Consider the following 12757-nt stretch of genomic DNA (forward strand, 5'->3'; position numbering starts at 1 on the left):
AGTCAAGCTGGGAGCTGCGGAGGGCAAACTTGCCTCCCATTCTGTTCAAAGGCATCCCTCTGCTCACAGAGATAAATGCATATCTGATTGCCCTTTTTGGAGAGATGAATCAGAAACTCAAAAGAATGCAGCCATGTGTCTCTTATCTACCTATGCCCTGGAAGTCCCTTCCCATTTCGAGTTGTCCTCCTTTTCCAGACAGAACCAATGTTCACCTTACACATGTTGATTGATGTCTCACGTCTCCCTAAAATGTAGAAAAAACAAGTTGTACTCTGACCACCTTGGGCACATGTTGTCAGGACCTCCTGAGGCTGTGTCATGGGCATGCGTCCTCAACCTTGACCAAGAAAACTTTCTAAATTAACTCAGATTGGTCTCAGATATTTGGGGTTCACATGAGCAACATATACAGTAACTGCCTTTTTTGTCATGATCATTTCAAAATACCATGTGTACAATGTAAACATGTACAAGATTTATTTTTCAATTATAGCCCCAAAAGGCTGGAGGAAAATATGAAATGAAAATATCACTTTCAGAGATGCTGAAATGTGAAAATTAAAATTGTTTAAATATGTCATTGTCTTTCCTCAATTGAGGCAACTAATTTCCCAATCTCATCATTGCCACATTCTTCACCCTCTACTTGGTATGGTATTCTCTCTTGCTTAGTTTGAGAATAGCATTTAATTCTCAAGACCCAGTTTCAATGACATTTCCACTTTGAAGATTTCTTTGACTCTCTTTTTCCAACAGTTACACTCTGTAAATATGTCCTGACAAGGTTGAATGCAACAGCATTCATACTTCTTTTGGTTTATATATTATGCCCTCTGATTATTAGATAGTTATCAACCAATTAGATTATTATCATGTTGTTATAATTTATTTTTATCTAACTTGATAATTTAAATTATATAATTGGATATATACTCAATAAACACTAATTCAATGAAGTTTAAATAATTGATTATCTTATTCATTAAAGAAATACCTATTTAGTTCTATATTAGCTCTCTGATAGACACATAATTAGTAGGAAATCTAGAATTATTTGGTTGACTTAATATTAGCTATCATACTTTCTTATTAGTTCTACAGACAAAACAACCATAATATTGATTATACAAACGCAGATACTTTTGAGTATAAAAGAAGGTCCTATTTTTTAAGCATGTCATTTACATTCATAACTAGTTAACCAGGATATATGGCCACTGTCTTAGCTGGTTTTTCCAGAAAACAGCTTTAGGCAAAGGCAATACGGTTATACTTAATAGAGTATCCCAGGGAGCAAGAGTGAGAAGTGGGCTAAAGGAAGGGAAGGGCAAAAGAGACAACCAGAATGTACGTTAACTAACTGGCTACTCAGAATTAAGTATGCCACATTGCTCAGTTTTATGTGACTGTCTTCTAAAAGTCTGAATTTCGGGAACCTCAAATCTCCAAATCAATAGAGAAGCATCTGTACGGAGATGAAAGAAGGTAAAGCAAGCATTACTCAAGACAATGTCAGGCTGTCCTGTGTGGAGTTACTCAGTCATCTTGGTATTGGTTAGCAGATAATTGAGGCTGGATCAAGTTTCCCAAATCCCTAGGGATAAATGAGGCTAGAAGGATGTGTTCTATACATAAGAAACATCTGTTACAGTAAACCTAACTAAAAAGAGCAAAATGAACAAAATGATCTTTGAGTCTTAAATTTAGCTGTCTCCAATATAATTTTGCTCAAATTTCTGAAATATCAATGTAAAATGAAAACTCATGTAAACCTGTGTGTTTATATGACTGACATAATTTTCTGTTATGACTATCCTTTATACATATCAAAACAATTATACATACTTGCATTAAAATATATAAATCTCAGTGGAAAAATAATTGTTTTAAACTCTCTATTTTTCACAGTACTTATAGCCTAACAAAGAGAAAAATTCCTGTAAACAAATTATCTAAAAGCATTAAGTGCAAATATTTATTGTCATTTTTATAATGGAGATTAAAATTAAATCAATATATCTACTGTGTTGCTCAAAATATGTGGCCATCTGAAAAAATTACTATCTATGGACCTATTTTATTACCCACAACTAAACCAATCAGCGGTGGGAATAAGCACCATCATAATTTGTGAGCCACAATCGAACATTAAAGCTGCAATATTTTAGCTTAAGTTGAAAATTTCGATTGTTAAGGACAACCAAAGCCCCTTTTTAAAAAGCTGTGATGATATTGCTGAATAGTCTAGATCAACAACACTGATTTCTGATCAAAAAGTTCCACATACTAGTTTAAACTAATTAAAATGAAAACAGCTGGGTACAGTGGTTCACACCTATAATCCCAGTGCTTTGGGAGGCCAAGAAGAGGCAACTGTTTGAAGCCAAGAGTTCAAGACTAGCTTAGGCAACATAGTAAGACTCCATCTCTACAAAAAAATTAAAACAATTGCCAGGCATGCTGTTACATGCCTGCCGTCACAGCTTCATGAGTGGCTGAGGTGGAAGATCATTAGAGCCCAGGAGTTTGACACTGCAATGAGCTATGATCACACCACAGCACTCCAGCCTGAGTGAAAGAGTGAGACCCTATTGCTAAAAAATAAAAATAAAATGAAATGAAACAGCTTGCTAATTTTTTGTTGTTAAAAAATGCATACCTGCTTTAATTTACTTTGATAGAACACTAGTATTTTATTGAAAAAAATAAGCTTATCAAGTAATAAGTGACAGACATTTACAAGCATTAATAAGGCAAAATCTGCCAATATTTGTTCTAGCTCAGTTATTAATTAGCTGCTCAAACTTAAGTAAGTCTTTTATTTTTTTGAACTTCACAGGCCTCATTCATCAAATGGAAAGAAATAATAAACATTTGTATAAACACGTATTTTAATTTTTTCCAAAACTCTAGTGCTTTCTAAATACAAGATACCCATATTTGAAAAACAATATTTTTAATATATAGAAATATAACAGTCCAATTCAATGACATGCGGTCTCTGTCTTGTATTCTGCTAGGCATTTAACCAAGTTATTTTTGTAGTGGTATGAAGCTGAAGTGAGCTCAAATGACATCCCATGTAGAACTTCCACAAGAAGAACTCCAAAGGTTAACTAGGCACAATCAATTTTCAAATCAATTAAACTTAAGGTATTGTGCGCTTTACCATGTTTAATATATTTAATTCATTAGTTTAATTATGGCATAGTTTTAAACATAGTAATCATTCTAACAACGTGGAAAGTACTAAATTGTTAATTACATCCAAGTTAACTTTTATCTCTAGGCCATACAAATTTTTTTCTCTGAAAACATACATATTGTTTTCTCTGAAAACAAGATGTGATTCGTAATTGAAAATATCTGATGATTTTCATTTGCATTTTTTCTAACATATGACTGTCCTTAATATCAGGATTATCTCATAATTAATGGTTCTTAAATCAATGAAAGATGGGTATATATGATTTGAAATAGGCTTTTGACTCCTTTTTCGCCACCAAGAACATATTTTTGTAAAATATAGAACATCTTCGTCCATCCTTCAAACTTTGAAAGATTTCGCTCACTAAATACATTAAATTTATGAAGTAATAGTTAACCTGTTTTCCTTTAAGATAATAAAAAAAATTGTAAAAATGAATCAAATTTTTGGATTAGTGTAAGATAGCCATTGTTACCATACTGGGTTGTACAATATCTGCTGTTTTGGCATTTTTCTTTGTTGCAGATAAATATATGATTTATATTCAGCTTCTTGAAATACTGAAAATAGCTCAAAGGCTGTCATTACTATTTCATAGACCCCTAGGAGACCAAAGGCACCATGTTGGGAATCACTGTACTAGAAAAATACTATACATTTCTGAATTATAATAAGTTCTTGTGTGATTTCACAAGTTAATAAATTCTATGCAGGCCTGTGACATAGACTTCTTTATTTTTATTTAAGTTGGATTGCCATACTAATAAGGAAATGTGAATATTCTACATATCATTTACATTTAGAATGCATTTTACACTGTGTAGAATGTGTAGAAATATAAAATTCTAAGAACTCATAGAATCTCAATAGAAACAGTTAAAGTATATTATAAAGACTAGATTGAAGCTACATGATATTTTATCATATGCTTATTTTAAAAGCTCATATTTGAAGTTTGTATTGCCCATGAGATAACAGTAAATTTAAAAAGCCAACCAGGAATTATATATAGTACATGCCACTTTTTTTGTTTTAAACACGTATTTGATATATATATGTATATGTATATATGTGCACGTGTGTATATGCATATGATTATGTAGACACATAAATATAAATGAACTTCAATAATTACTGGAAGACAATATAACAAAATAGCAACAGTAAGTAGTGGATTTCTGTAAAAATGTTTAGTATTTTCTTCTTCTTATATTTACATGATTATAGACAAGAAGCATATCTACTTTTATATTTAGAATATAATAAGCATTATTGAAAGAACACAGGAAAAAAAGTGTTTATTCTGACTCCCCATCAGAAAGTGCTCACTACTTGACCCTTGTCAAATGCCATAACATACTTCCTTAAGGCAGAACTTACTTTTCTTGTTAAAGGGCAAGTCCTTTCCCATGGGCAGAGTGGCTTATAATTTTACATGAAAGATTTACTCTCTGGTTTCTATTAATGACCCCAAACTAATTTAGACATAAAGCTTCACTGATGATGTGGAGTAGGATTTCACAGAAACTTAAGTTCCTTGAGGTAATAAAATATGATTAATCCATCTCTATACATCCATGTTTGTTGCATGTCATGTGTGTTCAATATTAATTATTTGCAAGTACTTAAAAACTCTTTTCTGGTTATGATATGCCATTTTAGATTTATAAACTTTAACTTACATCTTTTACATTTTAATTTTATAAAATACATCATATTTTTTAATGGGGGATTATAAATAATTTTACACCTTTTTACAAATAAAAGTAGAAGCTGGGATTAATACCTAGGTGATAAAATGATCTGTATAGCAAATCACAATGGAACACATTTACCTATGTAACCATCCTGCACAGCCTGCACATGTACCCTGAACTTCAAAAAAGTGGAAATCAAAAGTTAAAATAAAAAGAGAACTATCTTGATTAGAGCTACATAATTTAATTCTCTGTAGACTATCATATAACTCATAAACTCACCCCCTCAATTACCTTATGAAATGACTATATAAACTCTCTCTACGTAATTTAAGATAACCTATATTATGAATCACCATAAATGTTAGAATTTGATACACCTGAAATTTGGCCTGGTGTGGTGGTTAAGCACATGTGCCTTGGGGTTGGATTGGCTATGTCCGAATCCTGGATTCTACTCATTAGCTAAGTGGCATCCACTTAACCTCTCTGTACTTGTTTCTTCACATATAAAATAGATGTCATAGAATTTACTTTGTAAATTTTTTATGCAAGTTGGTTATTAATGAAGTATTTTAAATGATGAATACACAGTATCAATTAAATAATGCTCATTTGATTTATAACAAAGGTGCCAGGGATGTTCAATATAGAGAATTATGGCCTTTCTATTAAAGATGCTGGTGCAATTGGATATGTATGGGAAAAAAATAATCTTTATCCTCTCTCTCACACCATAACAAAAGGAAAATTTGAGATGGGTTATATGTCTAAATATAAAATGTAAAACTATGTAGCTTCTAGGAGAGAATAAAAAAGAAAATTGTTAAAATCTTGCTGTAGATATAAATCTCTTAAATGGGATATAGTAGGTGAACCACGAAGAAAAACATTGATAGGACTTAACTGATATTTATGACTTCTGGTCATCAAAAATACACAACACTAAGAAAATAAATCCGCATACTACAGATGAAGTAAGATACTGATGTGATAAGATAAATGATGACCAACAAGCAATTCATGTCCAGAATATATGAATTTGTAAGAAAAAAACATACAGTATAATTCAATAAATGGACAAAACACTTGACCAAGTACTTCACAAGTGAGATCAGCAAAGTGGCCAATAAGCACTTTGAAAAATAAATTCAAGATAAATTCAACCTTTACTCGTCAGAAAACACAAAATAAAACTACAATGAGATTCCACCTCAAGTCCACCAGTACGGCTAAAATTAGAAAGACTGACAATACTAAATGTTGGTGAGGCTATGGAGTAACAAATATTCTCATATATTCCTGGATGGAGTGTGTGGTGGCCAGCAGCATGTGCCTTATAAACTTCTAACTACAGGTATCTTTATTAGTAAGAGGGCCCCAGCAAGGTCTGCTCTGAAATCCTTTGCTATGCTTCCTATGGGCTGCTTCTAGCCAATAACTCAGTGTGGCAGAGGTCTAAGGTGGGCTTAGTCGTGGGAGACCAAAAACTTTGTTAGCCAACCTAGGCTAGAGGACTCCCTTATGGCCCTGCCAAAATATTTAGACAGCACAGTAGTTAAGGATTCCGCCACCCAATATCCCTTCACCCTGTGGATACTTCAGCAGGCATTCAGAATTATACTACCCCTTACCAGCTCTCTCAGCCTTCCCCAGTTTCTCCCCACAAGAGCTTTCCCTAATAAAATTTTTGTCCATTATTTCCATTTTAATGTCTACCTCTTAGAGGACCTGGACTAACATGAATTATAAAATTACATATCTAGTTGAAAAAAAAATGTTTGAAACTAAACCCAATAGCCAAGTGCTTCCATCATTATGAAGTATAAATCCAAAAGAAATGAATGTACAACAAGGAATTTATAACAGTTATATTTATATAACCCCAAAGTGGAAGCAACTCATTTGTTCATTGTAAGGAGAATGAATAAATTATGATAAATTTATAAAATCAAATACAATATAACAACAACAAATAAAGTTCTGGTGCACTCAACAACATACTTCAGTCTCAAAGATGTCTTGCTGAAAGAAATAAACCAGACACAAAAGAATAGATACTATGTGATTCTATTTATATGACGTTTAATAACAGACAAATGAATCTATAATGGCAAATTCATAAAATATTTTTTATCTGGTTGGTGGTTACACAGGTATAGGCATGTAAAAGATATGTTAAAATTGTGTAAAAATTATTGAACCAAACATTTATTATTATGTCACTTTGTGTACTTTAAGTCTTTTATCTTTCTACTAAAATATAAAAATTAAAATAGTAATATACCTATTATCACATATATGCACACAAACTAGAATCTAGTTTTCCTGTTAAATGTCTGTTTCTGGCCGGGTGCGGTGGCTCACGCCTGTAATCTCAGCACCTTGGGAGGCCAAGGCGTGTTGATCACCAGGTCAGGAGTTCGAGACCAGCCTGACCAACATGTTGAAACCTCGTCTCTACTAAAAATACAAAAATTAGCTGGGTGTGGTGGCACACGTCTGTAATCTCAGCTACTCAGGAGGCTGAGGCAGGAGAATTACCTGAACCTGGTAGGCAGAGGTTGAAGTGAGCCAAGATTGTGCCACTGCACTCCAGCCTGGGCGACAGAGTGAAACTTTGTCTCAAAAAAAAAAAAAAAATTTGTTTCTATAAGTTGTTTGTCACTACAATAATTTCATTTTCTGAATTATTATTCATCTCTTAAAATTCTCCTTTTTCATGTCCATTCGAATTACTCATGAAAAGGAAGGGAATGACTTTATGAAAACAGGTAAAGAAACTGCCCTGAGAAAAAGGTTTTGTGTAAGGAGTTTCTCTGGAGCCATTATGCCAAGCAGGAAAGCCCACGATTTGTTCTAGTAGGCAAATCTAGTAGAGATATTTTTGGCACAGCACTCCTCTCTAGCTACAGGGAATTGTACCTCATTCAAGTAAGAAGCTTCTGTATGACGTACAATGACAGTCATTGAAGTAGTAGTGGAAATGCCATTCTGTCTGTCAGCTGCTATAATTGGGTAGCTATATTTTGGGGGAGAAAATGTATCTAACTTCCTTCCTTATGGGTAATGTCATTTTTTTTTCTTCAGAGCTAGAGATGTTTCTGTGCTTGAATTGATTCTAGGATTTTTATTTTTTAACAAGACAGAGGGATTAAGTTTTTTTCTCTCCCTCCCTTCCTTCCTTCCTTCTTTTCTCTTTCATTCTTTCTCTTTCTTTCCTTTCTTTCTTTGTTTCTTTTTCTTTCTTTCTTTCTCTTTCTTTCTTTCTTTCCATCTTTCTTTCTCTCTCTCTCCTCTTTCTTTCTTTCCTTTCTTTTCTTTTCTTTCTTTCTTTCTTACTTTCTTTTTCTTTTTGTGACATTGCTGCTGAAGAGAGGTTCTTAATTTTAAATAGGAATTTTATATAATATTTATACATGCCTTTTTATTGGTGTGAGCAGTATTAAGTATTTTCTAGTTAATACTGGCAAAATGTGAGATGACAGTAAAAAATTATTTCTATGAGTAAACCTTCAGAGAAAAGATCATTTTGGTTATTAAATAAGCATACCATAAAGAGGTCTCTTTTTATTTGGATATTGTATTTAAAATATTACAGGGCAATGAGTTCTTATGAATTTCTTATAATTTATTAGTTACCTTTGGAAAATGTGGGACTTGGAATAACTATGAAAATATTTTCAATTTTCATCATATCTCTGCCTCAACATACTGAGTAAATTTTAGCAATTTCTTTCAATGAAGCGACAATGCCCAGGAGCATATGGCCTACCTATTCATGCCAAGCGAGCTGCATTCCTCAGAGTCACAAGGAAAAGACATTTGGGATTGGAGGAAGCCTTAAGGCAATGGTTCTCAAAATGTAGTCTTTACTTTTCTCTTAAACACTTGAGTGTACTACCTTAAAATTCAGGTTCCTGCTCTTCCCTTCACGCTACCATCCCCCTACCCCAACACGAGTAAAACTTATGGGCATAAAGCCTGGAAATCCACATTTTGAACTTGCTACCCAGGTGATTCTTAATTCCAGTTTTTTGGGTGTTTTGTCTTTTTTAACCGATGATGACTGTGATGGTTACTCTCATAAAACAATATGTCACTATGCCTGCTAAAATCATTCCCACGTTATAAACTAGCACCGCAAGATAAACTAGCCCTATATCCCCACAATAGAAACTGGCACCTGAAAGGCAGAGAAAGCAAACAATGGAGACACAAAGTCTGGTATGATGTTTGTTATTCAGATGCATTTTAAATAAATTATTTGTTAGCATTGTGCCTATTTGTTAGCATTGTGCCACTCTAGTAAGTAGCTGGGTTTTGTTCTCAGACAAGAACTTTGTTCTACTTCTATCGTTTATTGACATCTATGAAGAGCTCAGAGATATTATAGAATTAGAAGTTAATTTTTGCATGTGATTGTTGTATCTTATAATGGAAAACAATAATTTTTAAAATTATATAAATGAACAAATGAACCACCACATTATTTCTTGTTCCTTTACTATCTAAATATGTTAATGAATGCAAAAGATTTTTTAAAAATGTCTTCCTTGACGAGTCTGTTTTTTAAAAGGACCAGTGAAATACAAGAGTCTGAGACTTTTAGATTTTTTTCCTGTAGACATAATTCAGTTTCATGAGGAAATCTTGAAATTCTTAACAAACTGAGGACGCATTTTAAAACCCAACATGCATGTGATAAATTAAGGAAAACACTTCATTGTGGAATGACATTTCCTTTAGAATTTGAAGAGGGTACAAGTGGAGCTGTTAAATTTTACCAATTTAAGATGTGAGAGACTTGTCTGTTACAAAGATGCCAGTTCACCTTTCACAGGCAACTGGGGAGACAGCCAGTTTCCTTGTACATGCTGAGTGAAGGGAACATAAGCTGGAGAGGCAACCCTTGTCTGGGATTCAAAATTCAGTGTCCTTACCATTTTTAGGTGCTGACTTGATTATTTAATCTGAGCCATATTGGGTTTTACACTTTGACTAACTCAATGATAAAACAGAAATAATCTAGCTGGCTTAACTTCTAATGTTAAAACAGAATTATAGCTCTGATATGAGCAAAAATCACCAAGACAGGGTAAAGAGCCAGATCTGTTTGTTTGAATAATATTGCCAACATAATGAATTGTATTTTATTATTGTTATTATTATTAAAAGACACATTGTGGGAAAAATACTGTTGTCTCTCTTCTTTTCCTACTGTCCATGCAGAGGTAATAAATAATATCCTGGCTTCATTCACAGAAAATACTATATATTTTCCTATGAATTTTTATAGAAGTTTCAATTTTTATAAGACAAGTTAATAAAATATGAAATTAATGCTTATACTTTTAAAAGCGTGTTTTGTGAGGTGGAATAAAGATTATGTTACTGAGAAAGTTCACACCAGAGTGTTGATGTAAGATACTATGAGCCCATGGATATGAAAGTACTTGATATTTATATAAATAGTAGCTCCAAAATATTATAAAATATATTTTGTTTATGCACTCCTACATATAGTACATTATATTAAATATATTCATTTATAGCATATTACATTTATACCAAATTATAAGGCTATATCTCTGTATCTACCGATACAGGTATTGATCGACTTACGACCTATGCAACTTACGACCATTCAACTTTACGACCACAATCGCTAGCCACGACTGCTCCGCATCTGGCAGTGCAAACGTTGCCCAGCTGGGCATACGACAGTGCGGGACAATAAACATATATGCTATATCATATCATTATTAGTCATTTTCTTGCCTTTCTTACTAAAATGTGTGTGGTTTATATCCCTATATCTTTAACAATATTAGAACATACTAAGTTTAAACTATATTTGAACAAGATACTGTATCCAGATGACATCTTTTATGATGAATGCTACATATTTGTATCCCATGGAAAGTCACATAAAATTGTGATGATTTACTTTTCTATTTACAATGATAATAAATAAATACCTGGCAACTAGTCCTTTCTAACCCTAAGACTTAACATAGTTCATACTCTTCTGCTTTTCAAAACTCATCATGTGCTGTGGTTTTTCACTTCAAACCATAGGCCACCATGGTTCAGTGATCTGTGAATATTTCACAGTTTTACACAAGGCTACGCCTTTACCACAAGTTAAGGTGGCTTTTTAAAAATGAGATTTGACAAGAATGCTTTCATAATAAGCATTCAGGTCAACCTTTACTACTGGTAATGCAGTGTTTTACTTAAACCTGACGAATGTAAAAATAAAAAACAAAATGGTGTAGAGATGATACGAATGGCATAAAATGAACAAAGAAAATTATGATATGTAACAATAATGAAAGAAAATTATGATAAAATATGACTTAAAGATTTTTATAACATCATTTCACAGTACTGTACATATAGCCTACTCAACTTACGACCAAATCGTGTTATGACCGGTCTGTCGGAACCAATCGTGGTCGTAAGTTGAGCACTAGCTGTACATATAACACAAATACTCTCTTCCTTGAGAATAAGAAAGTCTTGAAAAAGTCTGCCACTAACTCTGGAATCACTCCTGCATCTTTAACTTTTAGCATCTATGTCCAGGCTGCCTCATATCTAGGTTAACTGAGTGAAACTTACAAACAGTGCATAGTCTGAATTGTACTGCAATTATATTTCAAGTTGCTTAAAACTCAAGACTGTTCCACAGAAAACCAAGCACACAAGGAAACCTTGACCAGCCCTCTGTTTCTCCCTTCCCAACATCCCTATTTTTCAGAACTGTAAGAATCTGTTTTGACTCTAGCTCCCTCAGATAGATAAACTTTTTCTCTACCTGGGGATCAAATAGGCATCCTTAACCATTTCTCAATTTAGACATTCAGTTGGTAATGCCTTCCAAATTTATCTTCTCTTCTGTCTTCAGGACTGAAGGAAACGTAGAAGCAAGTTCATGAAATATGCACAGTGCAGCCCAAATAGAATTTTTGTGGCTAAATGATACTTGATACTATTTGCAAGGCTGGTAATTTTAGAGTAAATGCTGGAGGTCAACAAGCTCTTTTAAAGGAAAGAACTAATTGTTCTTATACAATTGATTACAGAGGTCTTTTCAAAGGGAAACCAAAGCATTTCTGCTTCATTTGTCAGACATGAAAAGAATTTTGACTTTAGAGCTAATAATATAATTTTAGTGTTCAGATTGATATAAGCCTGAGTCCTGGTTCTATCATTGACAGTTGAGTGGGCCTTGGGTAAGTGACATAGCCAGCCCCATTAAATGTCAGCATCCTCCTTTGTAAGGGGAATAATCCATTCAAAATTTACTGAACCAATATGTACTCTGCTGAAGATCTGCCAAGCACATGGTGATAGTATCTACTTCATAATATTGTTACAAGGACTCTAAGAGATTATTGCAATGGAGTTTTTAGAAAAGAGAATTCGTTACATAAAAAGGCACTCAATAGGTGCTCACTAAAGACACTTTCTTGACTATTCTCTTCATTTAGGCAAATTTTCTTTCTTTCCTGTGGAATCAAGTTAATTAAATACAAAGTTTCAGGTAGCCAATTCCCTAATAGTTAAAAGTCAGTAGACTGATTGGAGTGAATTATTAAGGCAAAAGCTGTCTATGGTTGTGATGGAGGTAATGGTATGTTCTGTCACTATGTTGAAGATGAGGTTGTCTTGTTATGCAGACATCTTTCAGCCTCACCAAAGGTAAAACCCATGTTACTTCAGAATAGTCAAGCAAACTGTATATTTTCCTTTTTCTTTTTGTTCTATAGTTGGGTTTGTTTTGAGAGCCTTATTGTTTGTTCTTCTTCCTCTTTTGGGAGTGAAAATCTTTTTAATTCAT

This window comes from Cebus imitator, unplaced genomic scaffold (assembly GCF_001604975.1).
Source record: "Cebus imitator isolate Cc_AM_T3 unplaced genomic scaffold, Cebus_imitator-1.0 Scaffold209, whole genome shotgun sequence".
Lineage (NCBI taxonomy): Eukaryota > Metazoa > Chordata > Mammalia > Primates > Cebidae > Cebus > Cebus imitator.